A 13,712-nucleotide genomic window follows, 5' to 3' on the forward strand; every position below is an offset into this window, starting at 1 on the left:
TTGGAAAAAATCTGCATGTAAGTTGACTCCCGCAGCTCAGCCCATATTTTTTAAGGGTCAACTGTAATTGCCTTTAAAACATGTGTATAACTTAGTAAATTTTATTACTACCAATTTTCATTTATAATACAGTTGATTTGTTAACATATCAAATTTAAATCAGTAAAAATTTTATCCTAATTACTTATAGGAATTTTGAACATTATCTATTATGAAGTAGCAAAAATCACATATATTTGTATTTATGAATAAAAATCACATTTTGTTGTTAATGTTATTAGAACCCATGAAAATGACAAATTTGATGTTGGTACCTTGTTCATTTGTTAATTTATGGTACTTGTTTGGTATTGGTACTTGTTTAAAATAACAAGCTACACTAGATCTGGCCTTGGACTATTACAACATTTTTCTATCTTAAAATTGTTTGTAATTTCTTCTCCCAGAAATCAATAATTATGAATAGTAATGTTTCTTGTCTGTTTTTTTTCTTTATGTAAATAATAAGTAGAAATTTTTACTTTAAATTAATTTGGATTTTTATTTTATAGACACTGCTACTTCAGGCTAACACTTTCCTTGTCAAAGTGCAATCATCTGGTACTCAAACTGGGATATGCTAATGACAAGTCACCACCCCATATGTAAATGGTTTTTAGCACTTAAATGGGAGACAAGCATTTGGAATATTTCCTGCTTCAAAGATAAACAGGAAACATACATCACCACTTCTAAGCAAGGCATTGTATATGCTCAGTTTCTCCAGGACAGAGTCCCTTTCTCTCTTATAATCACAATTTTGCCATAATAATTGATATTGAGTATCATAAAAGATTCTGATAGGAGACTGAGATAACCTTTAATTGAACATCTGGTACATGTAGATAGTGTTGTTAATATAGATTTTATTTTATTAACACATCAAATAAAAGCAAAGATCTTATTTATGCCAATATCAGAGCATTGGTATAGGCTTGTTTTACTAATATGATTCATAGTCTCTTATTACTTAAATATAAATTGAATTTACATGAAATGGCTTTAGGCTAGTTAACCTAAATATAAGGATAAGGTTTCCAGTGACTATAGGGATATTGCTAAACATATATTAAGCATTCTTTGGGGATCAGTATTACAAAGTTACATTTAGGAATATGCTATAAAGCAGAGAAGATAAAACTAAATCATAAAAGATAAACTTAAGTTCAGATTAATTTATTGTATCTTTAGTTGAAATATGAAAATGAAGGGCAGTGTAAGAACTGTTTTTTTCTGGTTGACAGAAATGTAAGAGAAGTGGTGGTTTTGTGTTCTTTGACCCTCTCCTGGGAAGTCCAGCTTAGCTAATTTGAAGGCGGTAAAGGCAAATTTGCTGAGTAGGATAAGGGATTAGAACTCCAAATTATCGATATGCTTTTTTATTGAAAGATGCTCAAAGGAAAATTCTTGTTAGTTTCCTAAGTGTTGGGAAAATGATACAGGGGGAGAGATTAGAGCCACTTGAACCTTTGTTCAAAGATAGTTGGCTGGATTCCTCGGCTTGACACTGTTAAATCTGGAACATGGCACTGCCCAGTTTTTTTACTTTTATAAAAAAATCATAATCCACCTTGTTTTTATTTCTTATCTAATTAGAAAAATGTAATCATGCCCTTTCCAACTTTTTAAAACCGATTTATAATTTCTATTTTTATTTTTTTTAATGAAGTTCATTTGCTCCCTTTTCCCCTAATTGTCAAAGTAATATCCTCAGGATAGATAATCAGAGGAAAAAAGAAAGGAAAATAATATTAACCCATGAATATTTCTACTCTCAGAGGTTGTTAGTGGTATATCGGTTAGTATATTTCATGCCATTTTGTTTAGCATGGTGAAATTGTCCTATAGTTAGATTTTTTTAAACATTAAATTTATTGGGGTGACATTGGCTAACACAATTATATAGTTCTCATGTATACAATTCAATAATATATTGTATGTATATTGCATTGTATGTTCACCACCCAAAGTTAAATTTCCTTCTATTGTCAAACATTTGACCCCTTTGACCCCTATCTATCTCTCCTCTCCTCCACTTCCCTCGGTAACCACTAATCTACTGTCTGTGTCCATGAGTCTCTGTTTGTCTTGTTTGTTTGTTGCTTTCAGGTTTATATCCCACATATAAGTGAAATCATATAGTTCTCAATGTTTTCTGTCTGACTTATTTTACTTATCATAATAATTTCATGATCCATACATTTTTATCACGCTTTTTCTTCATTACATTTTATCAAAAATTTTTTCATGCTATTTTCAACACACCAAACATTGTATATCTATATGTCTATGTCCATATAATATTCTAAGTGTGGCTGTGACTTTATATTGAGCCACTCAAGTCCGATGAAAAATTTTGATATATGGTCATTGTTTATTTTCTTAAATAACTAATTAAGTGTTCTTACTTCATAAAATTTTAAGTTATTTAAAAAAGTTTTGTTAAAGCAAAAATTTAAACTATGCTTGCATTCCATCCTGAGGTTCCACTTTTGAAAACTCATTTTAGCCAAACATGTATTGTACATGGTGGCTTTCCTTTAAGTAGTTATATTTATCACATATTCTTTAGAATATTCTCCTTTAAAACCTCTTTCTATATGGAGTTAGACTTTTGGCTATTTCATACCAATATCTTTTTTCTCTCCTTAAAAATAGTCAGCCTGTAGACTCTGCCATGGAAACAAATGTTTGGCTATAATGTGACTTATTCTGTTTTTGGGGAAAGACTTGGAATTATGACTGGTCACTCCAAAAATGTTGGAGGGTCAAAATTGGTTATTATGAAATGCACAGGACTAGTTATTGACTAGAAGACCAATAACCTGTTTGAAAGAGCTATCTGTTGACTTTAAGCAAATGAGCTAGTCAGCCAGAAAAATTCTTTTCTTTCTTGAATTAAAAAAGTGATCAATACTGCAAAAATTCTTCACTAATGTGTGTGATGTGATATATGACATTGCAAAATCTCAAGTTGTTTGTCTGAACCTGTGCATTGTGCAGGCCAAAGTCGGGGCCCTGCCTGCAGCTTAAACCTGATGATTGATGTGGTCCTGCAGGATAACAGCAATAAAGCCATTACTCACAGCAGTCAGTAGGAACTGATCATTTCTAGTTCAGCAATGCAGTTTAAATTGGTCTAAACTGGTAGTGTCACTATGGGAATGATCCCCACAGACCCACTATGAACCTTGGGACTTTTCTTCTAGTGACTAAGATCTCTCATTCAATATTTTACTAGAAGGGATTGTTAATGGGGAACTCCTCAATGAGAGGCTAAGCTAGTGCAATGTCTAGTCAGAATCTAGAACATGTGATATGCCCTAAGTAAATACTTATTGAATTAACATTGATCTATCAACAATTACTTCCGAATTTCAAAAACAGATAGATTTTAGAAAACAGATTTCTTTATTGTTACAGATTCGTGCCCCTTTCCACTTCAGATGTATTATTAAAAAAATTAAAAGAGAGATGGGTGACTTGCCATATTATCTTTGCTAATGTCAAGGAGATTGGATTTAAGCATTTAAGCTCACATAAGGAAATTTGCTCTTATCTATTTCCATTTTGCTTTGCGATGAGACAGAGATGATATGCTGTGAGGTTTATACACTCCCTTCAGTGGCACACAAATCACCTAGAGCTGTGCTACTCAAACTGTAGTCCAAAAACGAGTGCTTGTCTACACACTGCTTGTTACCAATTCTGCAGTAAGATTAGTGGAGAAATTCAGTGTCAGTGAATAGAAACATTTTATAGCAACTTGATATTATCAAAACATCTTAGCATCTTAGGGGACTCATCTTCTTGAACATGATATAGATCAAAACTATTAGTTCACCAGGATCAAAAGTGAATCAGAAATAACTTTTTTTTTTTTTAACCACAAGATGGCGTGAGAAGTACTGATCATGTCTATTTAGATGTGCAAACTCAACACGACAGTCTTCTGTGCTTCCTATATTCTTTGTGCCTGATAGTTAGGTCCTTATTTCCAGAGGTTTGAATGGTAGACTTGTTAATGGCAATATCCAAAGTTTGCCCATATATCATAGGTCCTTGAAGGCTTTTGATCCTCCTCTATGAGTCTAATGTCTAATAATGGTTATGTGACTTCAAGAAGAAGCCCAAATTCATTAAAATACTTAATGTAACATGAAGCTACTAAAGAATCTTATAGTAGTTCACTGAGAAGTTTATACATAGTTTTGTGATGTCGATCTATTCTCACCTCTAGGGTGTGTGCTCCTCTTTTTTTTTGTTAAAAGATTAGTGTGTGTGTGTATATGTATCTGTGTGTGTTGTGGTGGCAGTGGGCATAGAGGGATCTGTTAGCAGTATGGACATCTCTCACGACAGAAGCTATCCGATAGTATCATTTTCTTCAAGGTGATATTGACAGACTACAATTTGGATTAATTCACAATGACAAAAACCATGGAGGCAGAATATATTATTGTGGTATACAGAGATACAGTAGATGCTCATAATCTGAGGATAGTATGAGAATAGTAGGTTCTTCACTTAGAGGCTCAGTTATGTTCTAGAGGGAAAGGATTTCTGGCAAGACTTCTGCCTTGAGAGTTAGTTACTGGTCAGTTCTCTTATATTATATACCCAGCAATGTTCGATCTTCATTTTGGTCCAGCGACAAAGCTTTTGGCTTTCATGATTTAGAGGTTTGGTCTCAGTGTGTAGGAGCAAAAACAGGAAGGTTCAATACTGTTCTTCATATTACTGGCATCTACTAGCAAGCACATCCACTCCTCTGGAGATGCAGGCAAAGTTGACCAGACCAGAATTTTTGCATCCTTGAGCAGTTTTCTTGTTTTAATTCATGTTCTATTAAGCACTACATGCTTGTCTTATACCCAGGAGAAATTTTATCAAAAGATAAACACTCTATACTTCGGTAATAATTTAAATAAACATCATCTCTTAAAAAATCTAAATATACATGTGGCACACATATATAATGGAATATTACTCAGCCATAAGAAAAGATGAAATACTGCCATTTGGAACAACATGGATGGATGTTGAGATAATCATAAGTGAAATAAGTCAGACAGAAAAAGTTGAAAATCATATGATTTCATTTATATGTGGAATATAAAACTAAAAGCAACAAACAAACATGACAAACAAGCGAAGACTCATGGACATGGACAGTGAGTGCATTAGTGGTATTAGAGGGAAGGGGGAGGGGGAGGTGAAGGCAGGAGCGGGGAGATAGATAGGGATAAAAGGGGTCAAATATTTGGTGATGGAAGGAAATTTAACTTTGAATGGTGAACACACAATATATATATGACGTATTGTTAAATTGTACACTTGAAACTTATTTGATTTTATTAACCAATGTCACCCCAATAATTTAGTAAAAAAATACATGCACGAAGCACAATAAAGTGAAGCACAATAAAAAAATGTAAATGTAGTAACTTTGTGCAAACAGCCCATAAGGAACTTAAATTTCTGACTTATGATAAACAATTTATGAAAGAACTATTATTTAAAGGAAACTCGAATATGCCACCCCATTTGCATAATCCTGTGTGCAATATCATTTTCTGTAAACTTTAAGTAATATAACAGGCTAACCAGATTTACCTCTACTAATTTTTCCAATGTAATCAGGATTCTATTTCAGAAGTGTCGCAGGCTGGGTCCCCAAGGAGGCAGACTTGGACAAAGAGATTAATGAATAGGAAATGTATTAGGAAGTACTCTTGGAATCAAGCCTGTTGAAGGGAAGGAAGCCGGATCGGGCAGAGGGAGAACTTGATATATGATGCAGTTGAAGCTGGGAGGGTTCTTCAGACTTGTCTCAGTTTGAAGCTAGGTGTTGGCCTTTATAGGACAGTGTTGATCATTTTTGGGAATAAAAACTACAAAGAGATGTGAATCTTGGGGGAGGAGATTTTTCAGGCAAGGCTTTTCCTGAAAACGGCTGATAACTGAAGGCTGTGTCTTGGCAGCACTTCTAGCATCTGACGGAATAATTCCTTTTAATATTAATGGGACATCTTCGCTGTGTGTTTCAGTGTTATGGGCTGAATTATGTACCCCCCAAATGTAGCATATGTTGAAGTCCTAAATCTCCAATACATCAGAATATAACTTTATTTGGAGATAAGGTCTTTAAAGAGTGGATTAAGTTAAAATGAGGTCTTTAGAGTGGGCCCTGATCCATTCTGACTGCTGTCCTTATACGAAAAAGAAATTTGCGCACACAGCAAGGCACCAGGCACACATATTCACAGAGATATGACCATGTGAGGGCATAGTGAGAAGGTATCCATGTGGGGCCAAGGAGAGAGGCCTCGGAAGGAACCAAACCTGTCAACACCCCAATCTTAGACTTTTATCTTCCAGAACTGTGAGAAGTGAAGGCCTATTGTCTAAACCACTCATTCTGTAATATTTTGTTATGGCAACCTTAGCAAACTAAAATACTCAGTATGCACTAAATGCAGCCATATGGGAAAACTTTTATAATAAACTTGAGTTTTGTCATCAGGAATTCTACAATTAATTAATTAATTCTTGTGGTTTGTTTTAAGTATTAAGAGAGACTTAATAGATAGTAGTTCCCTTATCTTTAGAGTAGTTATATTGATCCTATGTTGATTTTGCAGAGCTAACTTACCCAAATGTGTCATCATTCAGTAATTTATTCAGTATGAGATTAGGATTCAGTTATAAATAAAAATAAGTTTATTACTTATGTAAGAATAGGAGAGCTACATTTGTTAGGCACAGTCTCTCTGAACAAAGAAGACTGCTGATCTTATATACTGATCTTATATGATTGTTGGGAAGCATGGAGTTCAAGTACTGTTGGATGTTCAGTGGTAAGAATGAGTTAACTCAGTTCGAGCAGCTTGTTCATGGGAGTGGGGATGTTGATAGGCTGAACATTCATTGAAATGAGGCTACTGATTGGCTGGCTATAAAAAGTAGGAGGTTGCCACTTATTAGCTGGCTTTTAGAGGCATGTTCCTTGAGGTGAATTATCATTGACTGAGCAAACAAATTTAATCCAGTTCTGTTTGTTGCTTTTTACCACGACTATAAAACAATCAGTCTCTTCCTTGGAATGTGGAAACAGTGACTTGCAAATAGTCAGTGTCAATAAATATTTGCCGAACTAATTGAAAAATGAAAGATATCAAACAGGCCTTTAAATACAGAGGTCCGGATTTCAGGGATTGAGTCTAAGCTTTTAGGATTTAATGCTATATAGTTGGGGTTTAAAGCCTGATTCTGGACAAGATCACCATGGGAGTATGCTAGAAGGAAGAGAAGTCTGAAAAGGGATTCTTGGGGAGCATTCAAGGTTTTGCAAAGTTTTTTTCTCTTTAACGGTACAATTCATAACGTTATGGTCTGAGGATTTAAAACTATTAAGGTATAAAATAATTGACATATTGCCTATTATTTACTTGTGGCAATTCTTTGTGTTTGGGTTGAGTTCTTGTGACCATCCTCTACCTGAAGTTGCTGAGCACAAAGTATCAAGAAAAGTGACTCCTTTTGAGCTATGAGATAAAACTAAGTAAACAAGAAAGATCAACCTTCCTTCCCTACCTTCCTTTCCCCGAGGTGGAGCATGATTATATAAAGTTGGTTGGAAGAAAAAAATTTTTTTTTCCAGAGAGCAGAGATTACAGAAAAATTATATTAGCACATAATTTCTTTCTTCCACTGGATAGTGAGGGGCAGCTCTCAATTCTTCCTTCTCCAAAGGAATGATTCACAGTGTCTCTCAGGAAGCCTGGGGGAGGGGACTTGAATGCAAGGGACTGGGGCCCACTTCTTGGTCCAGGGGTGTCTCAAAGGCAGATGCTCATGATACGGGTCTTCCACACTGGGCTTTAGGGAGGCATAGCATGGCACTGTTGGATGCCTAGGAACAGCCTGAGTCCTTACCAGCAGGTAGAACAAGGATAGTTGAAGTTTCCTGGAAGTCCAGAGAGCCTTTGAACTAGAGGAGGCACAGTGTGTTTTCATCTCCTGCCCCCAATTGACAAAATGAAAGAAAAATCAGATCAGCCTCAGTAGGACACACAGAGACCAATAACTAGACTGAGGGGAAGGAAGTGGCACTACCCCATTGCATCACCCATGCCAGGAAACTGTGCAATCAAATGTCACATTAGAGAGCCAGTACAATGTGACCTCAAAAATGATTGTATTCTTACACCAAATTTACCCAAATGGGATGGACTGTTACTATGCCTCATGATTTAGAGCAAATATAAAAGAAAATGATTTTGACAGAGATGCAGTATGGTTGTGGAGCAATGTTTAGAATTCTTAGGCTGTTTTTTTTTTTCTTTTCGACGTTAGAACAGTGTCTGACGTATAGTAAGAGCTCAGCAAACATTAGCACTTCTTTATGAATAACCCTTTAAGTCTTCCAGAGGCATCGACATTGATCTGAGAATTAGAATGTTCGTTTTTTGTTTTTGTTTTTTAAAGTAGAGTTTTGGAACTCACTCCAGAAACAACAGATTTAAGAAAGCAAACTTAGATTTGCAAGATGTGAATTTTGTTAAAAGGAAAAAAGATTCATAAGAACCAGAGAGAAGCATGGAGAAAGCAGGGTGCTGACTTCATTCCAGTGCATTAAATTTAACAGAACAAGAGAGAGATGAAAGTTACTTGTGCTAGGTGCAGGAGTAAGAGGGTCATGGGACATGATGTTGCAGGAAGTCAATGGTATCTGGTGTAAGGTGCTTGAATTTAGGAAAGTGGGACCCACTTGGAGAAACTGCAAAATTTTATAGGTCACCAGCACCAGGAAGGCAAACAAACACTCGTTTTCATTCAGATGCGTACTGCATGCTCATGCTACTGAGCAGTCCCTGTAGCTGGTCTGCTCATTGCTGCCTTGTTTTCTTGCCTCTCATAGGAAGCTTGTATATTGCCCATGGATTATTCAGCAGAGGTGATGCATTTCATGCCCATAGATTTTGATGAGTTCCACCCAAACTCTCCATGTTGCCTTTCCTTTTCCTAGTGTCCAAGCCACTCACAAAGAGCAGGTGATGACTATGATATCTGTACTAGTGATGGTGAGATTAGAATGGAAGAACCCATCTCCACTGCATGTTAAATTAATTCCTATTATATCTCCTCATGCTGTTTCTTATCTGCCACCACTTCCCATCTCTACTATGAAAATCTTACCAATCTTTCAAGTGATCACAGACACCTCTTGTAAAAACCTATTCTCTGCTTCTCTTCCACTCTATGCTTTCTTGATTCTTGTACTGGTGTAAGCAAAGAAAAGAGTTTGTTGGCTCCACTATCCAAGGTAGAGGATGCACAGGGCTAGATAGAGGTGGGCCTTTGGAATGACTGCAGTCTAGGGTTCGAATGCTGCCATAACCATCACTCTGCATCTTTTATTAATGCTTTACTTGCAAACAGCATCATTTCTTCTAAGCTAGTTTTCTCCATGAGGAAGAAATCTAGGCTACCAGAAGAAGCATGGCCTATATTTTTCCATCTTCATCATCAGGAAAAAATGGACCCTGTATCCTTGATTTCAGTTTAATATAATGCTATGGGAAGGATGACACTGGCTTGAATTGTTTGCCCAACCATGTGGTCATGGAGTTGGGGTGGTGATTGGCAGTCTCATGCACAAAAGGGGAAACAGTACATAAAGAATCATGATGTCTTTCCTGAAAAAGATAGGTCTATTATGCAAATCAAGCCTAGATAAATTAACTACAGGCAATAAACTGAGTAACACTATAGTGGCTAAAAAATTATATCAAACTTCATATAATTTTATTATAATACTTGCATATCTGATTGCTTGTATTGTTATCTTACAAATATAAAGAGTATAGTAGATTGGGATTTGAGTGAGGTATTAAAACTTCTGCAATTTATTGACTTAGCTTTATATCTTGACTCAGACTGAAATGATAAGATATATTTTCTATTTAATAAGTTAATTTAGGCATTATCTATGCAAATATTCTAATTATTTATGTATCATGTAATGAATAAAAAACCTATTTGGTTTCATTGGAAATTGACTGCATAATGTGTCCATAATGAAATCAATACAGTCAGTGCCTTTCGAGTATTACTGATACTATTTTTTTGTTTTAAATTCAAATATGAGACTTCCGTTGATACACAGAACAATTTTAGATGAACCTTCTCTGTCAATTAATATAGAATATAGTACACATAGAATTCAAAGACATGAAATGAGGTTACAAAAACTATCCTGTGCTTCTGTCAACAACAACAAAATCATTTTAGCAGTTAAAATAAGTTATAAAATGGCTCTGCCTCATAATTTTTTGGATTGACATCTGTTTCTGTAAAATACAGAGGCAATGTTTTGAGTGATACGTAAAGCCAGTGTTGTGATTTTGTAGTCACCCTTCACAATTTTCAATTATATGTTTCACTATCATGTCTGTGAGGAAGGACCAACAGTGAGAATCTTGTACTCAGAGCTTTGGTGGGATTTATGATTAATTCTAAATTCAGAGCACTGTCAATGATCGTTATCAAATAAAATTGTTATAAATTTAGTTGAAAGCTTTACTTGTTAAAGATAGTTGCACTGATGGTAACTCTTACAGCTAGATTTAATTTTATAATGGCCATTAAGTGACCATCTGACTCATTTGCAAATGGCCATTTGTAACATGATGGGGAGAAAGAAGAACCTAGGTTCTTAAAATCTGCATCTTAAATGTGAAAATTGAATGTATTTTTTTTTGTGTGTGTGTATATGATAAAGAATAGTTATTTCAGGATGGTCTAGAAGAATTTCCTTTGTGATTTAGAGAAATGAAGCTGGACTTTATATTTTACATTTTTTTAAAATTAGCCAGACAATAATTTATGGCACTTAATCATTGTATAAGATGAAGTTGGGAAAAAAAAAATGTCCTGTCATAAATACAAAAAAAAAAAAAAAAAATCAGGAAGTCTTTCCACAAGTGGTTTTTTATACCCTCTAACTCATGCATGTCACTCTGGTGACAGCTGTGGATTCAGAATTGGGAAAACAATAACAAAGCTTAATGAGATTTGTAAATTATTATAATAAAAAAAACCCTTCAAGGAGCCAAACTCATTTTTGCAGTCATTTAAAACTCTATTGCAGAAGGGACTTGATTTAGAATAAATAACATTTTTCTTTCCTGCAAAGGGACAGAAAATGTAACAGATTTTTCTGTATATGAATTGTTAAAAATCTTTTATTATTGAGTATGGTAGGTTGAATAATGTACCACCCTCCTCAAGATTTTCCACATCCTGATTTTTGGAACTGATGAATATGTTAGTTTACATGGTAAAAGGGACTCTGCAGATCTTGAGATGGGGAGATGATCCTAGATCATCCTGGTGGGTCCAGCATAGTTATAAGGGTCCTTACAATTGGAAAGCAGATCAGGCAGTAGTAGGAAATGTGAAAAAGGAAGCAGGGGATTGAAACGATGCCAGGAAGAGGCCACGAGCCAAGGGATGCATGTGGCTTCTAGCAGCTGGAAAAGGCATTACAAGGTATGTCCTAAGAAATGAAGTTATCAACATAGGAGGAGATCATTTCCTTAAAAATCATTAGAATACTTTTAACAACATTTCCCTTTCAGTTTCTCAAAATTAAACAGTATTTTCTTAATGATAAACTGAATGTATCCTGAGAATCAGAGATGAGAAATACACATTGCTATACTTCCCTATAATCAATGAGCAGAATAAAAACAACAAAACAAAGCAACAAAACCCTGGCTGCTCAAATCTGGGGAGACATTTGATGGTGAGGTGGAAAGTCCATGATATCTTCACAACAAGAGATACTTATAAGGCAAATATTAGCCTGAAATTTATTCTCTTGCCAAAATTCAGGGTTGTACCTATAATTTTCCCCAACTACAGGGTACCCAGCAGAGAAAAGGAGTCATTTCTCTGGCTAGTTTTAAGTAATGGGCGGGGGCAGACTCTGAATTGGAAAGCAATTGCACTACTTAGATCCTAGCCTTGACAGTGCTGGGCAGTTGCTAATGAGAGCAGGCAAAGACCAAGCTTTCTTTATAGTTAAAGAGTATTTCATGTTAGTACTGACTGACACCTTTGTTACACGTAATCCCTTGCATTAGCAGTAATGCAGAAATCAAAATGTTTTAATGGTACATTGGGTCAGCTTTAATTTCTTGATAAGCATGTTTGAAGAAATGGTCTTAGCGACTTTTCACACCTCACCCAACCCCTGAGAGACAGAGCAAGACCATTCAAGCTCTAGACTCCTTTTTTTTTATTTTGTTCAGGAAGCAGGCTTTCTAACAGAAATTCCCAGAAATATTACAATTTTGTTACTTAACACATAATTATAAAACTGACCCTTGAACAATGCAGGGGATAGGGATGCTGACCTCTGTGCCATCGAAAATCTATGTATAACTTTTGACTCCCCAAAAACTTAACTACTAATAGCTTACTGTTGACTGGAGGCCTTACCGATAACATAAACAGTAAGTTAAACACATATTTTGTATGTTATATATATTATATACTGTATTCTTATAATAAAGTAAGGCAGAGAAAAGAAAATGTTAAGAAAATCATAAGGAAGGGAAAATACATTTATAGTACCTATGGAAAATTTCCACATATATGTGGACCAGTGCAGTTTAAACCTGTGTTGTTCAAGGGTCAACTGTATAAGTGATTCCTTTTATGCTATTTCAACGATCTCATTTTATTTTTGGAGTGGCTGCCTAAGAACACAGTTGTCCATGCATGAGTGTTAATATTGTCATTGTCCTGCCACATAATATGGCTTGTATACTTATATCTGAGCTCTGCAGTTAATTTGTAAATTGTTTTTAGTTAAAAGTACTTTTGCGCCTTCTAATCAGTGTTTTAAAACTGTATAAAAATTTATTTTAGTACACAAAGCTCACAATTTTAGACGGATGTAATAATAACACTTATTAAGCACATTTATATAACAGAATCTGAACTAGGCAATTATATATTTATTTTATTTAAGTTTCACAAGAGTTTGGGGAGATATTATTATCAGCACTTTGCTGAAAAAGAATCTGAAGCCAAGAACATAGGGAGGTCATTTGAGGTTACACAACTAGCAACTGGTGAGGTGAGGAATTGAACCCACAGCTATGAGATTCTTAATCGCTACTTAATACTTCAAATGGTCGGTAATAAATAGATCTCCAACTTTGCCTTAATATTTGAATGTTATATCATTATATGTATGCAACATAACTTATTTTTTGTCATGAACATTTAATATTTTTTCTAATTTTTTTATTAACAAAGTTGCAATGAATGTAACTATGTACCTGTTTATACTGATTTAGTGCTTAAGGATAAAAATATAAAAATGAGTTCAATATGTCAATATATGTACTAATTATTTATTTATTTATTATTTTGAGAATTTTTATAATTTATTTGAGCAAAACTGATGACATATTCCAGAGAGCAGGGTCTCAAATGCTCCAGAGAATGGGAGTTTTGCAGCCTATTTTATACATTAGAATCAAAGAAGACATAAGGAAGCTGCATGAAATCCATTGATGGTAGATTAAGGAAGTGGGAGAATAAGTGTACTAATTTACATAGGTGACATATACCATTAAATTGCCCTGAAGAAC

The sequence above is a fragment of the Pteropus medius genome, unplaced genomic scaffold (assembly GCF_902729225.1).
Source record: "Pteropus medius unplaced genomic scaffold, Ma_sr-lr_union100, whole genome shotgun sequence".
Taxonomy (NCBI): Eukaryota; Metazoa; Chordata; class Mammalia; order Chiroptera; family Pteropodidae; genus Pteropus; species Pteropus medius.